This window comes from Procambarus clarkii, chromosome 33, assembly GCF_040958095.1.
Source record: "Procambarus clarkii isolate CNS0578487 chromosome 33, FALCON_Pclarkii_2.0, whole genome shotgun sequence".
Classification (NCBI taxonomy): domain Eukaryota; kingdom Metazoa; phylum Arthropoda; class Malacostraca; order Decapoda; family Cambaridae; genus Procambarus; species Procambarus clarkii.
The window spans coordinates 1,530,752-1,555,255 of record NC_091182.1 but is presented as its reverse complement, the minus strand read 5'-3'; positions in this window follow the sequence as shown (position 1 = coordinate 1,555,255).

Here is a 24,504-nt window from a genome sequence, read left to right as displayed (position 1 = left end):
TGTGGTGTTCGTTGTTGTGGTGTTCGTTGTTGTGGTGTTCGTTGTTGTGGTGTTCGTTGTTGTTGTGTTCGTTGTTGTAGTGTTCGTTGCTAAAATGTTCGTTGTTGTGGTGTTCGTTGTTGTGGTGTTTGTTGTTGTAGTGTTCGTTGTTGTAGTGTTTGTTGTTGTAGTGTTCGTTGTTGTAGTGTTTGTTGTTGTAGTGTTCGTTGTTGTAGTGTTCCTTGTTGTAATGTCCGTTGTTGTGGAGTTTATTCTCATAACCTTCGTTGTTGTAGTGTTCGTTGTTCTAATGTTCGTTGTTGTGGTGTTCGTTGTTGTAGCGTTCGTTGTTGTAGTGTTTGTTGTTGTAGTGATCGTTATTGTGGTGTTCGTTGTTGTAATGTTAGTTGTTGTATTGTTCATTGTTGTAAATTTCGTTGTTGTGGTGTTCGTTGCTGTAGTGTTTGTTGTTGTGGTGTTCGTTGTTGTGGTGTTCGTTGTTGTAGTGTTCGTTGTTGAAGTGTTCGTTGTTGTTTTCTTCGTTGTTGTTGTGTTTATTGTTGTAATGTTCGTTGTTGTAGTGTTAATTAGTGTAGTGTTCGTTGTTGTGGTGTTCGTTGTTGTAATGGTCGTTTTTATGATGTTCGTTGTTGTAATGTTCGTTGTTGTGGTGTTCGTGGTTGTAAAGTTCGTTGTTCTGGAGTTCGTTGTTGTGGTGTTCTTTGTTGTAGTGTTCGTTGTTGTGGTGTTCGTTGTTGTAGTGTTCATTGTTGTACTGTTCGTTGATGAGATGTTCGTTGTTGAGACGTTCGTTGTTGAGATGTTCGTTGTTGAGATGTTCGTTGTTGTGGTGTTCGTTGTTGTGAGTTCGTTGTTGTGGTGTTCGTTGTTGTCGTGTTCGTTTTTGAGATGTTCGTTTTTGAGATGTTCATTGTTGAGATGTTCGGTGTTGTAAAGTTCGTTGTTGTTGTGTTCGTTGTTGTAGTGTTCGTTGTTGAGATATTCTTTGTTGAAATGTTCGTTGTTGTAGTGTTCGTTGTTGTAGTGTATGTTGTTGTAGTGTTCGTTGTTGTAGTGTTCCTTGTTGTAATGTCCGTTGTTGTGGAGTTTATTCTTATAACCTTCGTTGTTGTGGTGTTCGTTGTTGTAATGTTAGTTGTTGTAGTGTTCAGTGATGTGGTGTTCGTTGTTGTAGTGTTCGTTGTTGAGATGTTCGTTGTTGAGATGTTCGTTGTTGTGATGGTCGTTCTTGTGGTGTTATTTGTTATAGTGTTCGTTGTTGAGATGTTCGTTGTTATGGTGTTCGTTGATGTGGTGTTCGTTGTTGTAGTGTTCGTTGTTGTAGTGTTCGTTGTTATAGTGTTCGTTGATGTGGTGTTCGTTGTTGAGATGTTCGTTTTTGTAGTGTTCGTTGTTGAAATGTTCGTTGTTGTGGTGTTCGTTGTTGTGGTGTTCGTTGTTGTGGTGTTCGTTGATGAAGTGTTCGTTGTTGTTACGGCCCTCTCGGGACGCAACGGGGTTCTTACTCTGATGTAGTTAGAGGAAGATATATATCCGGCCCCAAACCAGTAGAGGCTATCAAGGGATGCGATCCGTGACGCAAGTAACTTAAAGGGAGTAGGGAAAGAAAGGTAAGAACTTAATATAATATAATATAACCTTCACCATTTAAATATATAAAAGTAAAACGTACACAAGGGGGAAGGGTATTAACACTTTACAAAGGGGATCAACACTGTAGTCTTCTGCTGGAGACTATGGATCCTCGAAGCTAGGTGCTGAGTCCGCGGTGCTTTCTTCGTGGCCTCAAGACGTGTCCTCGGAGAACGCCGAGCCTACCCTGGCCACAGGTCAGCCACAACACAGGTCCACTGGGGGCACCGTCGTGGAGGCCGTCAACCACACGTCCAGCAGGTCTGCTGGCAGGTACTGAGCCACCAAGGCTGGTACGGCCACTCCACGAACGATATAAGGGGTACGCCCTAGACAGGAGTCTCGTGTGATATCACCAATCACCCTCCTGTCCTCAATACCCCAGTGGATTATCGTCTCCAACCGTCGGTCCCGGGTAAATCCTTCCACTGCCACTCCACTGGCAGGCTTAACACACCACAGTGTTCTTCCGGGGGGGACGACGTCACGACAGCTGCAGCAAACTTCACTGTATGGAGACTGGCTGCCTCGGGTAGACTGACTTCACCTTCAACACAGTGGTCCCAGGTCGGCTCTGTAAGTAGACACGTCATCAATAACTGGGACACTAATACACCACACTCACAGGCTCAGATACTAACACCTGACGTATCCAGTCCATAGATGGCGCTGTCGTCGGAGCACCACCTCACCAGAGGTCAGGAGCGGCGGTGTTGAGCGCTGAACCAGACTGGAAACTGGTCCTCGAGGCCAGTACACGCTGTCCTCACTAGGTGTCGTCGTTCGTTTGGCGGGGGTTTCGGGAGCTGACCCACAGATGGCGTGTTTGTCACTGCTCCAGGCTCGGACGTTGGATCCGGGTTCGTAACAGTTGTTTTGCTGTTTGTTGTTGTAGTGTTCGTTGTTGTAATGTTCGTTGTTATGGTGTTCGTTGTTATGGTGTTCGTTGTTGTTGTTGTGTTCGTTGTTGTGGTGTTCATTGTTTTAATGTTCGTTGTTGTAGTGTTTGTTGTTGTAGTGTTCGTTGTTGTAGTGTATGTTGTTGTAGTGTTCGTTGTTGTAGTGTTCCTTGTTGTAATGTCCGTTGTTGTGGAGATTATTCTTATAACCTTCGTTGTTGTAGTGTTCGTTGTTCTAATGTTCGTTGTTGTGGTGTTCGTTGTTGTAGTGTTCGTTGCTGTAGTGTTTGTTGTTGTGGTGATCGTTGTTGTGGTGTTCGTTGTTGTAGTGTTCGTTGTTGAATTGTTCGTTGTAGTTTTTTTCGTTGTTGTTGTGTTCATTGTTGTAATGTTCGTTGTTGTAGTGTTAATTAGTGTAGTGTTCGTTGTTGTAGTGTTCATTGTTGTAATGTTCGTTGTTGTAGTGTTAATTAGTGTAGTGTTCGTTGTTGTGGTGTTCGTTGTTGTAATGGTCGTTTTTATGATGTTCGTTGTTGTAATGTTCGTTGTTGTGGTGTTCGTGGTTGTAAAGTTCGTTGTTCTGGAGTTCGTTGTTGTGGTGTTCTTTGTTGTAGTGTTCGTTGTTGTGGTGTTCGTTGTTGTAGTGTTCATTGTTGTACTGTTCGTTGATGAGATGTTCGTTGTTGAGACGTTCGTTGTTGAGATGTTCGTTGTTGTGGTGTTCGTTGTTGTGAGTTCGTTGTTGTGGTGTTCGTTGTTGTCTTGTTCGTTTTTGAGATGTTCGTTGTTGAGATTTTCGTTGTTGAGATGTTCGTTGTTGTAAAGTTCGTTGTTGTGGTGTTTGTTGTTGAGATGTTCGTTGTTGAGATGTTCGTTGTTGAGATGTTCGTTGTTGAGATGTTCGTTGTTGTGGTGTTCGTTGGGTTGATGTTCGTTGTTGTGGTGTTCGTGGTTGTGATGTTCGTTGTTGTGGTGTTCGTTGTTGTAGTGTTCGTTGTTGAGATGTTCGTTGTTGAGATGTTCGCTGTTGAGATGTTCGTTGTTGTGGTGTTCGGTGATGTGGTGTTCGTTGTTGTAGTGTTTGTTGTTGTAGTGTTCGTTATTATAGTGTTCGTTGTTGTAGTGTTCGTTTTTGTAGTGTTCGTTGTTGTAGTGTTCGTTGTTGTAGTGTTCATTGTTGTATTGTTCGTTGTTGAGTTGTTCATTGTTGAATTGTTCGTTGTTGAGTTGTTCGTTGTTTAGACGTTCGTTGTTGAGATGTTCGTTGTTGAGATGTTCGTTGATGTGGTGTTCGTTGTTGTGATGTTCGTTGTTGTTGTGTTCGTTGTTGTAGTGTTCGTTTTTGAGAGGTTCGTTGTTGAGATGTTCGTTGTTGAGATATTCGTTGTTGTAAAGTTCGTTGTTGTGGTGTTTGTTGTTGAGATGTTCGTTGTTGAGTTGTTCGTTGTTGAGATGTTCGTTGTTGAGATGTTCGTTGTTGTGGTGTTTGTTGGGTTGATGTTCGTTGTTGTGGTGTTCGTGGTTGTGATGTTTGTTGTTGTGGTGTTCGTTGTTGTAGTGTTCGTTGTTGAGATGTTCGTTGTTGAGTAGTTCGTTGTTGAGATGTTCGTTGTTGTGGTGTTCAGTGATGTGGTGTTCTTTGTTGTAGTGTTCGTTGTTGAGATGTTCGTTGTTGAGATGTTCGTTGTTGTTATGGTCGTTCTTGTGGTGTTAGTTGTTATAGTGTTCGTTGTTGAGATGTTCGTTGTTGTGGTGTTCGTTGTTGTAGTGTTCATTGTTGCAGTGTTCGTTGTTGAGATGTTCGTTGTTAAGATGTTTGTTGTTATGGTGTTTGTTGATGTGGTGATCGTTGTTGTAGTGTTCGTTGTTGTAGTGTTCGTTGTTGTAGTGTTCATTGTTGTAGTGTTCGTTGTTTTAGTGTGCGTTGTTGTGGTGTGAGTTGTTGTGGTGCTCGTTTTGAGATGTTCGTTGTTGTAGTGTTCGTTGTTGTGGTGTTCGTTGTTGAGATGTTCGTTGTTGTAGTGTTCGTTGTTGTGGTGTTCGTTGTTGAGATGTTCGTTTTTGTAGTGTTCGTTGTTGTAGTGTTCGTTGTTGTAGTGTTTATTGTTGTAGTGTTCGTTGTTTTAGTGTGCGTTGTTGTGGTGTGCGTTGTTGTGGTGTTCGTTTTGAGATGTTCGTTGTTGTAGTGTTCGTTGTTGTGGTGTTCGTTGTTGAGATGTTCGTTGTTGTAGTGTTCGTTGTTGTAGTGTTCGTTGTTGTAGTGTTCGTTGTTGTGGTGTTCGTTGTTGTTGCTTTGTTCGAGGTTGTGGTGTTCGTTGTTGTGATGTTCGTTGCAGTAGTGTTCGTTGTTGCAGTATTCGTTTTTGTGGTGTTCGTTGTTGTGGTGTTCATTGTTGTGGTGTTCGTTTTGTAGTGTTCGTTGTTGTGGTGTTCGTTGTTGATGTGTTCGTTGTTGTGATAATCGTTCTTGAGATGTTCGTTATTGTGGTGTTCTTTGTTGTGGTGTTCGTTGTTGTAGTATTGGTTGTTGAAGTGTTCGTTGTTGTAGTGTTCGTTTTTTTAGTGTTCGTTTTTGTGGTGTTCGTTGTTGAAGTGTTCGTTGTTGTAGTGTTCGTCGTTGTAGTGTTCGTTGTTGTAGTGTTCATTGTTGTTGTGTTCGTTGTTGTAGTGTTCGTTGTTGAGATGTTCATTGTTGTGGTGTTCGTTGTTGTGGTGTTCGTTGTTGTGGTGTTCGTTGTTGTTGTGTTCGTTGTTGTAGTGTTCGTTGTTGTAGTGTTCGTTGCTAAAATGTTCGTTGTTGTGGTGTTCGTTGTTGTGGTGTTCGTTGTTGAGATGTTCGTTGTTGTAGTGTTCGTTGTTGTGGTGTTCGTTGTTGAGATGTTCGTTTTTGTAGTGTTCGTTGTTGTAGAGTTCGTTGTTGTAGTGTTTATTGTTGTAGTGTTCGTTGTTTTAGTGTGCGTTGTTGTGGTGTGCGTTGTTGTGGTGTTCGTTTTGAGATGTTCGTTGTTGTAGTGTTCGTTGTTGTGGTGTTCGTTGTTGAGATGTTCGTTGTTGTAGTGTTCGTTGTTGTAGTGTTCGTTGTTGTAGTGTTCGTTGTTGTGGTGTTCGTTGTTGTTGCTTTGTTCGAGGTTGTGGTGTTCGTTGTTGTGATGTTCGTTGCAGTAGTGTTCGTTGTTGCAGTATTCGTTTTTGTGGTGTTCGTTGTTGTGGTGTTCATTGTTGTGGTGTTCGTTTTGTAGTGTTCGTTGTTGTGGTGTTCGTTGTTGATGTGTTCGTTGTTGTGATAATCGTTCTTGAGATGTTCGTTATTGTGCTGTTCTTTGTTGTGGTGTTCGTTGTTGTAGTATTCGTTGTTGAAGTGTTCGTTGTTGTAGTGTTCGTTTTTTTAGTTTTCGTTTTTGTGGTGTTCGTTGTTGAAGTGTTCGTTGTTGTAGTGTTCGTCGTTGTAGTGTTCGTTGTTGTAGTGTTCATTGTTGTTGTGTTCGTTGTTGTAGTGTTCGTTGTTGAGATGTTCATTGTTGTGGTGTTCGTTGTTGTGGTGTTCGTTGTTGTGGTGTTCGTTGTTGTTGTGTTCGTTGTTGTAGTGTTCGTTGTTGTAGTGTTCGTTGCTAAAATGTTCGTTGTTGTGGTGTTCGTTGTTGTGGTGTTCGTTGTTGAAGTGTTCGTTGTTTTGGTGTTTGTTGTTGTAGTGTTCGTTGTTGTAGTGTTCGTTGGTTTGGTGTTCGTTGTTATGGTGTTCGTTGTTGTTATTGTGTTCGTTGTTGTTGTGTTCATTGTTGTATGTTCGATCTTGTAGTGTTTGTTGTTGTAGTGTTCGTTGTTGTAGTGTTCGTTGTTGTAGTGTTCCTTGTTGTAATGTCCGTTGCTGTGGAGTTTATTCTCATAACCTTCGTTGTTGTAGTGTTCGTTGTTCTAATGTTCGTTGTTGTGGTGTTCGTTGTTGTAGCGTTCGTTGTTGTAGTGTTTGTTGTTGTAGTGATCGTTATTGTGGTGTTCGTTGTTGTAATGTTAGTTGTTGTAGTGTTCATTGTTGTAAATTTCGTTCTTGTGGTGTTCGTTGCTGTAGTGTTTGTTGTTGTGGTGTTCGTTGTTGTGGTGTTCGTTGTTGTAGTGTTCGTTGTTGAAGTGTTCGTTGTTGTTTTCTTCGTTGTTGTTGTGTTTATTGTTGTAATGTTCGTTGTTGTAGTGTTAATTAGTGTAGTGTTCGTTGTTGTGGTGTTCGTTGTTGTAATGGCCGTTTTTATGATGTTCGTTGTTGTAATGTTCGTTGTTGTGGTGTTCGTGGTTGTAAAGTTCGTTGTTCTGGAGTTCGTTGTTGTGGTGTTCTTTGTTGTAGTGTTCGATGTTGTACTGTTCATTGTTGTACTATTCGTTGATGAGATGTTCGTTGTTGAGACGTTCGTTGTTGAGATGTTCGTTGTTGAGATGTTCGTTGTTGTGGTGTTCGTTGTTGTGAGTTCGTTGTTGTGGTGTTCGTTGTTGTCGTGTTCGTTTTTGAGATGTTCGTTGTTGAGATGTTCGTTGTTGTAAAGTTCGTTGTTGTGGTGTTTGTTGTTGAGATGTTCGTTGTTGAGATGTTTGTTGTTGAGATGTTCGTTGTTGAGATATTCGTTGTTGTGGTGTTCGTTGGGTTGATGTTCGTTGTTGTGGTGTTCGTGGTTGTGATGATCGTTGTTGAGATGTTCGTTGTTGAGATGTTCGTTGTTGAGATGTTCGTTGTTGTGGTGTCCTGTGATGTGGTGTTCGTTGTTGTAGTGTTTGTTGTTGTAGTGTTCGTTATTGTAGTGTTCGTTGTTGTAGTGTTCGTTTTTGTAGTGTTCGTTGTTGTAGTGTTCGTTGTTGTAGTGTTCGTTGTTGAGATGTTCGTTGTTGTGGTGTTCGTTGTTGCAGTGTTCGTTGTTGAGATGTTCGTTGTTGTGGTGTTCGTTGTTGTAGTGTTCGTTGTTGTAGTGTACGTTGTTGTAGTGTTCGTTGTTTTAGTGCTCATTTTTGTGGTGTTAGTTGTTGAAGTGTTCGTTGTTGTAGTGTTCGTCGTTGTGATGTTCGTTGTTGTAGTGTTCGTTGTTGAGATGTTCGTTGTTGTGGTGTTCGTTGTTGCAGTGTTAGTTGTTGAGATGTTCGTTGTTGTAGTGTTCGTTGTTGAGATGTTCGTTGTTGAGATGTTCGTTGTTGAGATGTTCGTTGTTGTGGTGTTCGGTGATGTGGTGTTCGTTGTTGTAGTGTTTGTTGTTGTAGTGTTCGTTATTGTAGTGTTCGTTGTTGTAGTGTTCGTTTTTGTAGTGTTCGTTGTTGTAGTGTTCGTTGTTGTAGTGTTCGTTGTTGAGATGTTCGTTGTTGTGGTGTTCGTTGTTGCAGTGTTCGTTGTTGAGATGTTCGTTGTTGTGGTGTTCGTTGTTGAAGTGTTCGTTGTTTTGGTGTTTGTTGTTGTAGTGTTCGTTGTTGTAGTGTTCGTTGTTATGGTGTTTGTTGTTATAGTGTTCGTTGTTGTTGTTGTGTTCGTTGTTGTGATGTTCATTGTTTTAATGTTCGTTGTTGTAGTGTTTGTTGTTGTAGTGTTCGTTGTTGTAGTGTATGTTGTTTTAGTGTTCGTTGTAGTAGTGTTCCTTGTTGTAATGTCCGTTGTTGTGGAGTTTATTGTTATAACCTTCGTTGTTGTAGTGTTCGTTGTTCTAATGTTCGTTGTAGTGGTGTTCGTTGTTGTAGCGTTCGTTGTTGTAGTGTTTGTTGTTGTAGTGATCGTTATTGTGGTGTTCGTTGTTGTAATGTTAGTTATTGTAGTGTTCATTGTTGTAAATTTCGTTGTTGTGGTGTTCGTTGCTGTAGTGTTTGTTGTTGTGGTGTTCGTTTTTGAGGTGTTCGTTGTTGTAGTGTTCGTTGTTGAAGTGTTCGTTGTTGTTTTCTTCGTTGTTGTAGTGTTCATTGTTGTAATGTTCGTTGTTGTAGTGTTAATTAGTGTAGTGTTCGTTGTTGTGGTGTTCGTTGTTGTAATGGTCGTTTTTATGATGTTCGTTGTTGTAATGTTCGTTGTTGTGGTGTTCGTGTTTGTAAAGTTCGTTGTTGTGCAGTTCGTAGTTGTGGTGCTCGTTGTTGTAGTGTTCATTGTTGTACTGTTCGTTGATGAGATGTTTGTTGTTGAGACGTTCGTTGTTGTTGTGTTCGTTGTTGTGGTGTTCGTTGTTGTAGTGTTCGGTGTTGTAGTGTTCGCTGTTTTAGTGCTCATTTTTGTGGTGTTCGTTGTTGTGGTGTTCGTTATTGTAGTGTTCGTTGTTGTAGTGTTCGTTTTTGTAGTGTTCGTTGTTGTAGTGTTCGTTGTTGTAGTGTTCGTTGTTGATATGTTCGTTGTTGTGGTGTTCGTTGTTGCAGTGTTCGTTGTTGAGATGTTCATTGTTGTGGTGTTCGTTGTTGTAGTGTTCGTTGTTGTAGTGTTCGTTGTTGTTGTGTTCGTTGTTGAGATGTTCGTTGTTGTGGTGTTCGTTGTTGTAGTGTTCTTTGTTATGGTGTTTGTTGTTATGGTGTTCGTTGTTGTTGTTTTGTTCGAGGTTGTGGTGTTCGTTGTTGTGATGTTCGTTGCTGTAGTGTTCGTTGTTGCAGTATTCGTTTTTGTGGTAGTCGTTGTTGTGGTGTTCATTGTTGTGGTGTTTGTTTTGTAGTGTTCGTTGTTGTGGTGTTCGTTGTTGATGTGTTCGTTGTTGTGATGTTCGTTCTTGAGATGTTCGTTATTGTGGTGTTCGTTGTTGTGGTGTTCGTTGTTGTAGTATTCGTTGTTGAAGTGTTCGTTGTTGTAGTGTTCGTTGTTTTAGTGTTCGTTTTTGTGGTGTTCGTTGTTGAAGTGTTCGTTGTTGTAGTGTTCGTCGATGTAGTGTTCGTTGTTGTAGTGTTCGTTGTTGTTGTGTTCGTTGTTGTAGTGTATGTTGTTGAGATGTTCGTTGTTGTGGTGTTCGTTGTTGTGGTGTTCGTTGTTGAAGTGTTCGTTGTTTTAGTGTTTGTTGTTGTAGTGTTCGTTGTTGAAATGTTCGTTGTTGTGGTGTTCGTTGTTGTGGTGTTCGTTGTTGAAGTGTTCGTTGTTTTAGTGTTTGTTGTTGTAGTGTTCGTTGTTGTAGTGTTCGTTGTTATGAAGTTCGTTGTTATAGTGTTCGTTGTTGTTGTTGTATTCGTTGTTGTTGTGTTCATTGTTGTAATGTTCGTTGTTGTAGTGTTTGTTGTTGTAGTGTTCGTTGTTGTAGTGTATGTTGTTGTAGTGTTCGTTGTTGTAGTGTTCCTTGTTGTAATGTCCGTTGTTGTGGAGTTTATTCTTATAACCTTCGTTGTTGTAGTGTTCGTTGTTCTAATGTTCGTTGTTGTGGTGTTCGTTGTTGTAGCGTTCGTTGTTGTAGTGTTTGTTGTTGTAGTGATCGTTATTGTGTTGTTCGTTGTTGTGGTGTTCGTTGTTGTAGTGTTCGTTGTTCTAATGTTCGTTGTTGTGGTGTTCGTTGTTGTAGCGTTCGTTGTTGTAGTGTTTGTTGTTGTAGTGATCGTTATTGTGTTGTTCGTTGTTGTAATGTTAGTTGTTGTAGTGTTCATTGTTGTAAATTTCGTTGTTGTGGTGTTCGTTGCTGTAGTGTTTGTTGTTGTGGTGTTCGTTGTTGTGGTGTTCGTTGTTGTAGTGTTTGTTGTTGAAGTGTTCGTTTTTGTTTTCTTCGTTGTTGTTGTGTTCATTATTGTAATGTTCTTTGTTGTAGTGTTAATTAGTGTAGTGTTCGTTGTTGTAGTGTTCGTTGTTGTAATTGTCCTTTTTATGATGTTCGTTGTTGTAATGTTCGATGTTGTGGTGTTCGTTGTTGTAAAGTTCGTTGTTGTGGAGTTCGTTGTTGTGGTGTTCTTTGTTGTAGTGTTCGTTGTTGTGGTGTTCGTTGTTGTAGTGTTCATTGTTGTACTGTTCGTTGATGAGATGTTCGTTGTTGAGACGTTCGTTGTTGAGATGTCGTTGTTGAGATGTTCGTTGTTTTGGTGTTCGTTGTTGTCGTGTTCGTTTTTGAGATGTTCGTTGTTGAGATGTTCGTTGTTGTAATGTTCGGTGTTGTGGTGTTTGTTGTTGAGATGTTCGTTGTTGAGATGTTCGTTGTTGGGATGTTCGTTGTTGAGATGTTCGTTGTTGTGGTGTTCGTTGGGTTGATGTTCGTTGTTGTGGTGTTCGTTGTTGAGATGTTCGTTGTTGAGATGTTCGTTGTTGTGGTGATCGGTGATGTGGTGTTTGTTGTTGTAGTGTTTGTTGTTGTAGTGTTCGTTATTGTAGTGTTCGTTGTTGTAGTGTTTGTTGTTGTAGTGTTCGTTGTTGCAGTGTTCGTTGTTGAGATGTTCGTTGTTGTGGTGTTCGTTGTTGTAGTGTTCGTTGTTGTAGTGTACGTTGTTGCAGTGTTCGTTGTTTTAGTGCTCATTTTTGTGGTGTTCGTTGTTGAAGTGTTCGTGTTTGTAGTGTTCGTCGTTGTGGTGTTCGTTGTTGTGGTGTTCGTTGTTGTGGTGTTCGTTGTTGAAGTGTTCGTTGTTTTGGTGTTTGTTGTTGTAGTGTTCGTTGTTTCAGTGTTCGTTGTTATGGTGTTCGTTGTTATAGTGTTCGTTGTTGTTGTTGTGTTCGTTGTTGTGGTGTTCATTGTTTTAATGTTCGTTGTTGTAGTGTTTGTTGTTGTAGTGTTCGTTGTTGTAGTGTATGTTGTTGTAATGTCCGTTGTTGTGGAGTTTATTCTTATAACCTTCGTTGTTGTAGTGTTCGTTGTTCTAATGTTCGTTGTTGTGGTGTTCGTTGTTGTAGCGTTCGTTGTTGTAGTGTTTGTTGTTGTAGTGATCGTTATTGTGGTGTTCGTTGTTGTAATGTTATTTGTTGTAGTGTTCATTGTTGTAAATTTCGTTGTTGTTGTGTTCGTTGCTGTAGTGTTTGTTGTTGTGGTGTTCGTTGTTGTGGTGTTCGTTGTTGTAGTGTTCGTTGTTGAAGTGTTCGTTGTTGTTTTCTTCGTTGTGGTAGTGTTCGTTGTTGTAATGTTCGTTGTTGTAGTGTTAATTAGTCTAGTGTTCGTTGTTGTGGTGTTCGTTGTTGTAATGGTCGTTTTTATGATGTTCGTTGTTGTAATGTTCGTTGTTGTGGTGTTCGTGATTGTAAAGTTCGTTGTTGTGGAGTTCGTTGTAGTGGTGTTCGTTGATGTAGTGTTCGTTGCTGTGGTGCTCGTTGTTGTAGTGTTCATTGTTGTACTGTTCGTTGATGAGATGTTCGTTGTTGAGACGTTCGTTGTTGTGGTGTTCGTTGTTGTGGTGTTCGTTGTTGTAGTGTTCGTTGTTGTAGTGTTCATTGTTTTAGTGCTCATTTTTGTGGTGTTCGTTGTTGTGGTGTTCGTTATTGTAGTGTTCGTTGTTGTAGTGTTCGTTTTTGTAGTGTTCGTTGTTGTAGTGTTCGTTGTTGTAGTGTTCGTTGTTGAGATGTTCGTTGTTGTGGTGTTCGTTGTTGCAGTGTTCGTTGTTTAGATGTTCGTTGTTGTGGTGTTCGTTGTTGTAGTGTTCGTTGTTGTAGTGTTCGTTGTTGTAGTGTTCGTTGTTTTAGTGCTCATTTTTGTGGTGTTCGTTGTTGAAGTGTTCGTTGTTGTAGTGTTCGTCGTTGTGGTGTTCGTTGTTGAGATGTTCGTTGTTGTAAAGTTCGTTGTTGTGGTGTTTGTTGTTGAGATGTTCGTTGTTGAGATGTTCGTTGTTGAGATGTTCGTTGTTGAGACGTTCGTTGTTGTGGTGTTCGTTGGGTTGATGTTCGTTGTTGTGGTGTTCGTGGTTGTGATGTTCGTTGTTGTGGTGTTCGTTGTTGTAGTGTTCGTTGTTGAGATGTTCGTTGTTGGAATGTTCTTTGTTGAAATGTTCGTTGTTGTGGTGTTCAGTGATGTGGAGTTCGTTGTTGTAGTGTTCGTTGTTGAGATGTTCGTTGTTGAGATGTTCGTTGTTGTGATGGTCGTTCTTGTGGTGTTAGTTGTTATAGTGTTCGTTGTTGAGATGTTCGTTGTTGTGGTGTTCGTTGTTGTAGTGTTCATTGTTGTAGTGTTCGTTGTTGAGATGTTCGTTGTTAAGATGTTCGTTGTTATGGTGTTCGTTGTTGTGGTGTTCGTTGTTGTAGTGTTCGTTGTTGTAGTGTTCGTTGTTGTAGTGTTTGTTGTTGTGGTGTTCGTTGTTGAGATGTTCGTTTTTGTAGTGTTCGTTGTTGTAGTGTTCGTTGTTGTAGTGTTCATTGTTGTAGTGTTTGTTGTTTTAGTGTGCGTTGTTGTGGTGTTCGTTTTGAGATGTTCGTTGTTGTAGTGTTCGTTGTTGTGGTGTTCGTTATTGCGATGTTCGTTGTTGTAGTGTTCGTTGTTGTAGTGTTCTTTGTTGTAGTGTTCGTTGTTGTGGTGTTCGTTGTTGTGGTGTTCGTTGTTGTAGTGTTCGTTGTTGTAGTGTTCGTTGTTTTAGTGCTCATTTTTGTGGTGTTCGTTGTTGTGGTGTTCGTTATTGTAGTGTTCGTTGTTGTAGTGTTCGTTTTTGTAGTGTTCGTTGTTGTAGTGTTCGTTGTTGTGGTGTTCGTTGTTGCAGTGTTCGTTGTTGAGATGTTCGTTGTTGTGGTGTTCGTTGTTGTAGTGTTCGTTGTTGTAGTGTTCGTTGTTGTAGTGTTCGTTGTTTTAGTGCTCATTTTTGTGGTGTTCGTTGTTGAAGTGTTCGTTGTTGTAGAGTTCGTCGTTGTGGTGTTCGTTGTTGTAGTGTTCGTTGTTGAGATGTTCGTTGTTGAGATGTTCGTTGTTGAGATGTTCGTTGTTGTGGTGTTCGGTGATGTGGTGTTCGTTGTTGTAGTGTTTGTTGTTGTAGTGTTCGTTATTGTAGTGTTCGTTGTTGTAGTGTTCGTTTTTGTAGTGTTCGTTGTTGTAGTGTTCGTTGTTGTAGTGTTCGTTGTTGAGATGTTCGTTGTTGTGGTGTTCGTTGTTGCAGTGTTCGTTGTTGATATGTTCGTTGTTGTGGTGTTCGTTGTTGTAGTGTTCGTTGTTCTAGTGTTCGTTGTTTTAGTGCTCATTTTTGTTGTGTTCGTTGTTGAAGTGTTCGTTGTTGTAGTGTTCGTCAGTGTGGTGTTCGTTGTTGTTGTGTTCGTTGTTGTAGTGTTCGTTGTTGTAGTGTTCGTTGTTGAAGTGTTCGTTGTTGTAGTGTTTGTAGTGGTGGTGTTCGTTGTTGTAGTGTTCGTTGTTGTGGTGTTCGTTGTTGTAGTGTTCGTTGTTGTATTGTTCATTGCTGTAGCGTTCGTTATTATGGTGTTCGTTGTTATGGTGTTCGTTGTTGTTGTTGTGTTCGTTGTTGTGGTGTTCGTTGTTGTGATGTTCATTGTTGTGGTGTTTGTTGTTGTAATGTTCGTTGTTGTGGTTTTCGTTGTTGTAGTGTTCGGTGTTGTGATGTTCGTGTTTGAGATGTTCGTTGTTGTGGTGTTCGTTGTTGTGGTGTTTGTTGTTGTGGTTTTCGTTGTTGTGGTGTTCGGTGTTGTGGTGTTCGTTGTTGTAGTGTTCGTTGTTGAAGTGTTCGTTGTTGTAGTGTTTGTTGTTGTGGTGTTCGTTGTTTTAGTGTTCGTTGTTGTGGTGTTCGTTGTTGTGGTGTTCGTTGTTGTAGTGTTCGTTGTTGTAGTACTCGTTGTTGTAGTGTTCGTTGTTGTAGTACTCGTTGTTGTATTGTTCATTGTTGTAGTGTTCGTTTTTGTGGTGTTCGTTGTTGTAGTGTTCGTTGTTGAAGTGTTCGTTGTTGTAGTGTTTGTTGTTGTGGTGTTCGTTGTTTTAGTGTTCGTTGTTGTGGTGTTCGTTGTTGTGGTGTTCGTTGCTGTAGTGTTCGTTGTTGTAGTACTTGTTGTTATAGTGTTTGTTGTTGAATTGTTCGTTATTGTGGTGTTCGTTGTTGTATTGTTCGTTGTTGTAGTGTTCGTTGTTGTAGTGTTCGTTGTTTTAGTGCTCATTTTTGTGGTGTTCGTTGTTGAAGTGTTCGTTGTTGTAGTGTTCGTCGTTGTGGTGTTCGTTGTTGAGATGTTCGTTGTTGTAAAGTTCGTTGTTGTGGTGTTTGTTGTTGAGATGTTCGTTGTTGAGATGTTCGTTGTTGAGATGTTCGTTGTTGAGATGTTCGTTGTTGTGGTGTTCGTTGGGTTGATGTTCGTTGTTGTGGTGTTCGTGGTTGTGATGTTCGTTGTTGTGGTGTTCGTTGTTGTAGTGTTCGTTGTTGAGATGTTCGTTGTTGGAATGTTCTTTGTTGAAATGTTCGTTGTTGTGGTGTTCAGTGATGTGGTGTTCGTTGTTGTAGTGTTCGTTGTTGAGATGTTCGTTGTTGAGATGTTCGTTGTTGTGATGGTCGTTCTTGTGGTGTTAGTTGTTATAGTGTTCGTTGTTGAGATGTTCGTTGTTGTGGTGTTCGTTGTTGTAGTGTTCATTGTTGTAGTGTTCGTTGTTGAGATGTTCGTTGTTAAGATGTTCGTTGTTATGGTGTTCGTTGTTGTGGTGTTCGTTGTTGTAGTGTTCGTTGTTGTAGTGTTCGTTGTTGTAGTGTTTGTTGTTGTGGTGTTCGTTGTTGAGATGTTCGTTTTTGTAGTGTTCGTTGTTGTAGTGTTCGTTGTTGTAGTGTTCGTTGGGTTGATGTTCATTGTTGTGGTGTTCGTTGTTGAGATGTTCGTTGTTGAGATGTTCGTTGTTGTGGTGATCGGTGATGTGGTGTTTGTTGTTGTAGTGTTTGTTGTTGTAGTGTTCGTTATTGTAGTGTTCGTTGTTGTAGTGTTTGTTGTTGTAGTGTTCGTTGTTGCAGTGTTCGTTGTTGAGATGTTCGTTGTTGTGGTGTTCGTTGTTGTAGTGTTCGTTGTTGTAGTGTACGTTGTTGCAGTGTTCGTTGTTTTAGTGCTCATTTTTGTGGTGTTCGTTGTTGAAGTGTTCGTGTTTGTAGTGTTCGTCGTTGTGGTGTTCGTTGTTGTGGTGTTCGTTGTTGTGGTGTTCGTTGTTGAAGTGTTCGTTGTTTTGGTGTTTGTTGTTGTAGTGTTCGTTGTTTCAGTGTTCGTTGTTATGGTGTTCGTTGTTATAGTGTTCGTTGTTGTTGTTGTGTTCGTTGTTGTGGTGTTCATTGTTTTAATGTTCGTTGTTGTAGTGTTTGTTGTTGTAGTGTTCGTTGTTGTAGTGTATGTTGTTGTAATGTCCGTTGTTGTGGAGTTTATTCTTATAACCTTCGTTGTTGTAGTGTTCGTTGTTCTAATGTTCGTTGTTGTGGTGTTCGTTGTTGTAGCGTTCGTTGTTGTAGTGTTTGTTGTTGTAGTGATCGTTATTGTGGTGTTCGTTGTTGTAATGTTATTTGTTGTAGTGTTCATTGTTGTAAATTTCGTTGTTGTGGTGTTCGTTGCTGTAGTGTTTGTTGTTGTGGTGTTCGTTGTTGTGGTGTTCGTTGTTGTAGTGTTCGTTGTTGAAGTGTTCGTTGTTGTTTTCTTCGTTGTGGTAGTGTTCGTTGTTGTAATGTTCGTTGTTGTAGTGTTAATTAGTCTAGTGTTCGTTGTTGTGGTGTTCGTTGTTGTAATGGTCGTTTTTATGATGTTCGTTGTTGTAATGTTCGTTGTTGTGGTGTTCGTGATTGTAAAGTTCGTTGTTGTGGAGTTCGTTGTAGTGGTGTTCGTTGATGTAGTGTTCGTTGCTGTGGTGCTCGTTGTTGTAGTGTTCATTGTTGTACTGTTCGTTGATGAGATGTTCGTTGTTGAGACGTTCGTTGTTGTGGTGTTCGTTGTTGTGGTGTTCGTTGTTGTAGTGTTCGTTGTTGTAGTGTTCATTGTTTTAGTGCTCATTTTTGTGGTGTTCGTTGTTGTGGTGTTCGTTATTGTAGTGTTCGTTGTTGTAGTGTTCGTTTTTGTAGTGTTCGTTGTTGTAGTGTTCGTTGTTGTAGTGTTCGTTGTTGAGATGTTCGTTGTTGTGGTGTTCGTTGTTGCAGTGTTCGTTGTTTAGATGTTCGTTGTTGTGGTGTTCGTTGTTGTAGTGTTCGTTGTTGTAGTGTTCGTTGTTGTAGTGTTCGTTGTTTTAGTGCTCATTTTTGTGGTGTTCGTTGTTGAAGTGTTCGTTGTTGTAGTGTTCGTCGTTGTGGTGTTCGTTGTTGAGATGTTCGTTGTTGTAAAGTTCGTTGTTGTGGTGTTTGTTGTTGAGATGTTCGTTGTTGAGATGTTCGTTGTTGAGATGTTCGTTGTTGAGATGTTCGTTGTTGTGGTGTTCGTTGGGTTGATGTTCGTTGTTGTGGTGTTCGTGGTTGTGATGTTCGTTGTTGTGGTGTTCGTTGTTGTAGTGTTCGTTGTTGAGATGTTCGTTGTTGGAATGTTCTTTGTTGAAATGTTCGTTGTTGTGGTGTTCAGTGATGTGGAGTTCGTTGTTGTAGTGTTCGTTGTTGAGATGTTCGTTGTTGATTTGTTCGTTGTTGTGATGGTCGTTCTTGTGGTGTTAGTTGTTATAGTGTTCGTTGTTGAGATGTTCGTTGTTGTGGTGTTCGTTGTTGTAGTGTTCATTGTTGTAGTGTTCGTTGTTGAGATGTTCGTTGTTAAGATGTTCGTTGTTATGGTGTTCGTTGTTGTGGTGTTCGTTGTTGTAGTGTTCGTTGTTGTAGTGTTCGTTGTTGTAGTGTTTGTTGTTGTGGTGTTCGTTGTTGAGATGTTCGTTTTTGTAGTGTTCGTTGTTGTAGTGTTCGTTGTTGTAGTGTTCATTGTTGTAGTGTTTGTTGTTTTAGTGTGCGTTGTTGTGGTGTTCGTTTTGAGATGTTCGTTGTTGTAGTGTTCGTTGTTGTGGTGTTCGTTATTGCGATGTTCGTTGTTGTAGTGTTCGTTGTTGTAGTGTTCTTTGTTGTAGTGTTCGTTGTTGTGGTGTTCGTTGTTGTGGTGTTCGTTGTTGTAGTGTTCGTTGTTGTAGTGTTCGTTGTTTTAGTGCTCATTTTTGTGGTGTTCGTTGTTGTGGTGTTCGTTATTGTAGTGTTCGTTGTTGTAGTGTTCGTTTTTGTAGTGTTCGTTGTTGTAGTGTTCGTTGTTGTGGTGTTCGTTGTTGCAGTGTTCGTTGTTGAGATGTTCGTTGTTGTGGTGTTCGTTGTTGTAGTGTTCGTTGTTGTAGTGTTCGTTGTTGTAGTGTTCGTTGTTTTAGTGCTCATTTTTGTGGTGTTCGTTGTTGAAGTGTTCGTTGTTGTAGAGTTCGTCGTTGTGGTGTTCGTTGTTGTAGTGTTCGTTGTTGAGATGTTCGTTGTTGAGATGTTCGTTGTTGAGATGTTCGTTGTTGTGGTGTTCGGTGATGTGGTGTTCGTTGTTGTAGTGTTTGTTGTTGTAGTGTTCGTTATTGTAGTGTTCGTTGTTGTAGTGTTCGTTTTTGTAGTGTTCGTTGTTGTAGTGTTCGTTGTTGTAGTGTTCGTTGTTGAGATGTTCGTTGTTGTGGTGTTCGTTGTTGCAGTGTTCGTTGTTGATATGTTCGTTGTTGTGGTGTTCGTTGTTGTAGTGTTCGTTGTTCTAGTGTTCGTTGTTTTAGTGCTCATTTTTGTTGTGTTCGTTGTTGAAGTGTTCGTTGTTGTAGTGTTCGTCAGTGTGGTGTTCGTTGTTGTTGTGTTCGTTGTTGTAGTGTTCGTTGTTGTAGTGTTCGTTGTTGAAGTGTTCGTTGTTGTAGTGTTTGTAGTGGTGGTGTTCGTTGTTGTAGTGTTCGTTGTTGTGGTGTTCGTTGTTGTAGTGTTCGTTGTTGTATTGTTCATTGCTGTAGCGTTCGTTATTATGGTGTTCGTTGTTATGGTGTTCGTTGTTGTTGTTGTGTTCGTTGTTGTGGTGTTCGTTGTTGTGATGTTCATTGTTGTGGTGTTTGTTGTTGTAATGTTCGTTGTTGTGGTTTTCGTTGTTGTAGTGTTCGGTGTTGTGATGTTCGTGTTTGAGATGTTCGTTGTTGTGGTGTTCGTTGTTGTGGTGTTTGTTGTTGTGGTTTTCGTTGTTGTGGTGTTCGGTGTTGTGGTGTTCGTTGTTGTAGTGTTCGTTGTTGAAGTGTTCGTTGTTGTAGTGTTTGTTGTTGTGGTGTTCGTTGTTTTAGTGTTCGTTGTTGTGGTGTTCGTTGTTGTGGTGTTCGTTGTTGTAGTGTTCGTTGTTGTAGTACTCGTTGTTGTAGTGTTCGTTGTTGTAGTACTCGTTGTTGTATTGTTCATTGTTGTAGTGTTCGTTTTTGTGGTGTTCGTTGTTGTAGTGTTCGTTGTTGAAGTGTTCGTTGTTGTAGTGTTTGTTGTTGTGGTGTTCGTTGTTTTAGTGTTCGTTGTTGTGGTGTTCGTTGTTGTGGTGTTCGTTGCTGTAGTGTTCGTTGTTGTAGTACTTGTTGTTATAGTGTTTGTTGTTGAATTGTTCGTTATTGTGGTGTTCGTTGTTGTATTGTTCGTTGTTGTAGTGTTCGTTGTTGTAGTGTTCGTTGTTTTAGTGCTCATTTTTGTGGTGTTCGTTGTTGAAGTGTTCGTTGTTGTAGTGTTCGTCGTTGTGGTGTTCGTTGTTGAGATGTTCGTTGTTGTAAAGTTCGTTGTTGTGGTGTTTGTTGTTGAGATGTTCGTTGTTGAGATGTTCGTTGTTGAGATGTTCGTTGTTGAGATGTTCGTTGTTGTGGTGTTCGTTGGGTTGATGTTCGTTGTTGTGGTGTTCGTGGTTGTGATGTTCGTTGTTGTGGTGTTCGTTGTTGTAGTGTTCGTTGTTGAGATGTTCGTTGTTGGAATGTTCTTTGTTGAAATGTTCGTTGTTGTGGTGTTCAGTGATGTGGTGTTCGTTGTTGTAGTGTTCGTTGTTGAGATGTTCGTTGTTGAGATGTTCGTTGTTGTGATGGTCGTTCTTGTGGTGTTAGTTGTTATAGTGTTCGTTGTTGAGATGTTCGTTGTTGTGGTGTTCGTTGTTGTAGTGTTCATTGTTGTAGTGTTCGTTGTTGAGATGTTCGTTGTTAAGATGTTCGTTGTTATGGTGTTCGTTGTTGTGGTGTTCGTTGTTGTAGTGTTCGTTGTTGTAGTGATCGTTGTTGTAGTGTTCGTTGTTGTGGTGTTCGTTGTTGAGATGTTCGTTTTTGTAGTGTTCGTTGTTGTAGTGTTCGTTGTTGTAGTGTTCATTGTTGTAGTGTTTGTTGTTTTAGTGTGCGTTGTTGTGGTGTTCGTTTTGAGATGTTCGTTGTTGTAGTGTTCGTTGTTGTGGTGTTCGTTATTGAGATGTTCGTTGTTGTAGTGTTCGTTGTTGTAGTGTTCTTTGTTGTAGTGTTCGTTGTTGTGGTGTTCGTTGTTGTAGTGTTCGTTGTTGTAGTGTTCGTTGTTGTAGTGTTCGTTGTTTTAGTGCTCATTTTTGTGGTGTTCGTTGTTGTGGTGTTCGTTATTGTAGTGTTCGTTGTTGTAGTGTTCGTTTTTGTAGTGTTCGTTGTTGTAGTGTTCGTTGTTGTGGTGTTCGTTGTTGCAGTGTTCGTTGTTGAGATGTTCGTTGTTGTGGTGTTCGTTGTTGTAGTGTTCGTTGTTGTAGTGTTCGTTGTTGTAGTGTTCGTTGTTTTAGTGCTCATTTTTGTGGTGTTCGTTGTTGAAGTGTTCGTTGTTGTAGAGTTCGTCGTTGTGGTGTTCGTTGTTGTAGTGTTCGTTGTTGAGATGTTCGTTGTTGAGATGTTCGTTGTTGAGATGTTCGTTGTTGTGGTGTTCGGTGATGTGGTGTTCGTTGTTGTAGTGTTTGTTGTTGTAGTGTTCGTTATTGTAGTGTTCGTTGTTGTAGTGTTCGTTTTTGTAGTGTTCGTTGTTGTAGTGTTCGTTGTTGTAGTGTTCGTTGTTGAGATGTTCGTTGTTGTGGTGTTCGTTGTTGCAGTGTTCGTTGTTGAGATGTTCGTTGTTGTGGTGTTCGTTGTTGTAGTGTTCGTTGTTCTAGTGTTCGTTGTTTTAGTGCTCATTTTTGTTGTGTTCGTTGTTGAAGTGTTCGTTGTTGTAGTGTTCGTCAGTGTGGTGTTCGTTGTTGTTGTGTTCGTTGTTGTAGTGTTCGTTGTTGTAGTGTTCGTTGTTGAAGTGTTCGTTGTTGTAGTGTTTGTAGTGGTGGTGTTCGTTGTTGTAGTGTTCGTTGTTGTGGTGTTCGTTGTTGTAGTGTTCGTTGTTGTATTGTTCATTGCTGTAGTGTTCGTTATTATGGTGTTCGTTGTTATGGTGTTCGTTGTTGTTGTTGTGTTCGTTGTTGTGGTGTTCGTTGTTGTGATGTTCATTGTTGTGGTGTTTGTTGTTGTAGTGTTCGTTGTTGTGGTTTTCGTTGTTGTAGTGTTCGGTGTTGTGATGTTCGTGTTTGAGATGTTCGTTGTTGTGGTGTTCGTTGTTGTGGTGTTTGTTGTTGTGGTTTTCGTTGTTGTGGTGTTCGGTGTTGTGGTGTTCGTTGTTGTAGTGTTCGTTGTTGAAGTGTTCGTTGTTGTAGTGTTTGTTGTTGTGGTGTTCGTTGTTTTAGTGTTCGTTGTTGTGGTGTTCGTTGTTGTGGTGTTCGTTGTTGTAGTGTTCGTTGTTGTAGTACTCGTTGTTGTAGTGTTCGTTGTTGTAGTACTCGTTGTTGTATTGTTCATTGTTGTAGTGTTCGTTTTTGTGGTGTTCGTTGTTGTAGTGTTCGTTGTTGAAGTGTTCGTTGTTGTAGTGTTTGTTGTTGTGGTGTTCGTTGTTTTAGTGTTCGTTGTTGTGGTGTTCGTTGTTGTGGTGTTCGTTGTTGTAGTGTTCGTTGTTGTAGTACTTGTTGTTATAGTGTTTGTTGTTGAATTGTTCGTTATTGTGGTGTTCGTTGTTGTATTGTTCGTTGTTGTAGTGTTCGTTGTTGTTGTTTTCGTTGTTGTGGTGTTCGTTGTTGTGATGTTCGTTGTTGTGATGTTCGTTGTTGTAATGTTTGTTGTTGTTGTGTTCATTGTTGTTGTGTTCGTTGTTGTGGTGTTCGTTGTTGTGGTGTTCGTTGTTGTAGTGTTGGATGTTGTTTTGTTCGCTGTTGTATTGTTCGTTGTTGTGGTGTTCGTTGTTGTGGTGTTCGTTGTTGTAGTGTTCGTTGTTGTTATGTTCGTTGTTGAGATGTTCGTTGCTGTGGTGTTCGTTTTTGTAGTGTTCGTTGTTGTAGTGTTCGTTATTGTAGTGTTTGTTGGGGTGGTGTTCGTTGTTGTAGTGTTCGTTGTTGTGGTGTTCGTTGTTGTAGTGTTCGTTGTTCTAGTGTTCATTGTTGTAGTGTTCCTTATTATGGTGTTCGTTGTTATGGTGTTCGTTGTTGTTGTTGTGTTCGTTGTTGTGGTGTTCGTTGTTGTAGTGTTCGTTGTTGTAGTGTTCGTTTTTGTGGTGTTCGTTGTTGTGATGTTTATTGTTGTGGTGCACGTTGTTGTAGTGTTCGTTGTTGTGGTGTTCGTTGATGTAGTGTTCGTTGTTGAGATGTTCGTTGTTGAGATGTGTCGTTGTTATGGTGTTTGTTGATGTGGTGTTCGTTGTTGTAGTGTTCGTTGTTGTGATAAGACAATAAAGGTAAAAACATGGGGGGATACATAAGGGATTAATGGGGGGTGAAGTAAATAAGAACATAATAATAGGGGTAACTGCCGAAGGCCTATTGGCCCATACGAGGCAGCTCCTATCTACATACAAAGATTAATCAGGTGTAATTGGCCTGTTATGTTGAACAGTGTCTTCTGTGTTGGCATCGTTATGTTCTGGTCTTTTTCTTACTCTCATGGTGGGTAGAGTAAATAGTTCCTTGATTTAGGTGTTCATGGTAGGTTGTTCTATTCTTATGTGAATTGCTTCAAGAATGTGTAATCTTCTTACATCTTGGGTTTTGTCTATTATACAGGTATTTTTGTTCAACATTTTTCTTGTTAGGGTGATGACACGGGCTTGTCTCATGTGATTCCTGGGGGCACCGGATTGAAGATGACATGTCAAACGCCTCGTCAGCTTGGTCGACGTCATACCTATGTACTTAGATTGAAGGTTACATCCTTATTTGGGGCAAGTGTACATGTATACAACGCTTGACTGCTATATAGGGTTCTCCGTCGACTTCGGGCTGTTTTTGATAAGGAGTTTTTGTTTCTGTTTTTGATATATATATATATATATATATATATATATATATATATATATATATATATATATATATATATATATATATATATATATATATATATATATATATTTATATATATATATATATATATAAATATATATATACATATATATATATATATACACCAGACTGACTGCCTGGTGTTGAGTCAGTCTGGTGTTGACAAAGGCTTTAACAAGCCGAAACGTTCACCTCATTTCATATTTCTCTGTGGATTTTCCGCATATATATATATATATATATATATATATATATATATATATATATATATATATATATATATATATATATATATATATATATATATTGTGACGATAATCTCTTTCAAGAGAGATTGAGCCTGCTCTTCCCTACAAAGTATGTAAAAACAAAAGATAATATAGAAGATACGTCCAGCAAGTATCACCAAACGTTTTGCCCAGAGAGCAAATCGTACCCAGCACACAGTGACATCTGCTAGCTACCGCCACCGTAAATCAGCAAACTGCTTGTCCTTGGCCTGCCTGTCGCTGATTGCCTGGTGTCCCGTCGCACCTGCCCTCCGCCCTCCGCCACAAGTTGATGTCTGGGCTGCAGTGCTTCAGTATTGTCACAATATCTCAGTGCTCCTTGCAGTTGACATCTCTCGCTGGTAGACTAAGCCTTGGCTTTCGTGTACTAAGGGAGGTGGCAGCTCGAAGCCAATATTCCAGCTCCATTCATATTTATTTTGCTATCACTGTAACTCACTTGTCTTAACGTAACTTTTCATTTGCCAGTGATTATTCATATTATTTTGTTTGTTGACTTGTCTTTTATATTTTATGTGCTTAACTTTATTCATGTCTTGTTTTTCTAAAGTAATTAAAATGTCATTGTTAATTTACTTGTGTTATGTGTGTCTTCCCCATTACCTTACCACAGACGTAAGCTCCAGCTTTTTTTTTTTTTTCTAAAATGTGAAGAGGCCCTGCCCCTAGCTTTTGAAACAACCGAACACCAACGCTTTACCGTCACAATATATATATATATATATCGTACCTAGTAGCCAGAACGCACTTCTTGGCCTACTATCCAAGGCCCGATTTGCCTAATAAGCCAAGTTTTCCTGAATTAATATATTTTTTCTAATTTTTTTCTAATGAAATGATAAAGCTACCCATTTCATTATGTATGAGGTCAATTTTTTTTTTATTGGCGTTAAAATTTACGTAGATATATAACCGAACCTAACCAACCCTACCTAACCTTACCTAACCTATCTTTATAGGTTAGGTTTGGTTAGGTAGCCGAAAACGTTAGGTTAGGTTAGGTAGGTTAGGTAGTCGAAAAACAATTAATTCATGAAAACTTGGCTTATTAGGCAAATCGGGCATTGCATAGTAGGCTAAGAAGTGCGTTCTGGCTACTATAGGTACGACATATATATATATATATATATATATATATATATATATATATATATATATATATATATATATATATATATATATATATATATATATATATATATATATATATTTATATATATATATATATATATATATATATTTATATATATATATATACATATATATATAAATATATATATATATATATATATATATATATATGTCGTACCTAGTAGCCAGAACGCACTTCTCAGCCTACTATGCAAGGCCCGATTTGCCTAATAAGGCAAGTTTTCATGAGTTAATGTTTTTTCGACAACCTAACCTACCTAACCTAACCTAACCTAACTTTTTCGGTTACCTAACCTAACCTAACTTTTTCGGTTACCTAACCTAACCTAACCTATAAAGATAGGTTAGGTAGAGTTGGTTAGGTTCGGTCATATATCTACGTTAATTTTAACTACAATAAAAAAAAATTTACCTCATACATAATGAAATGGATAGGTTTATCATTTCATAAGAA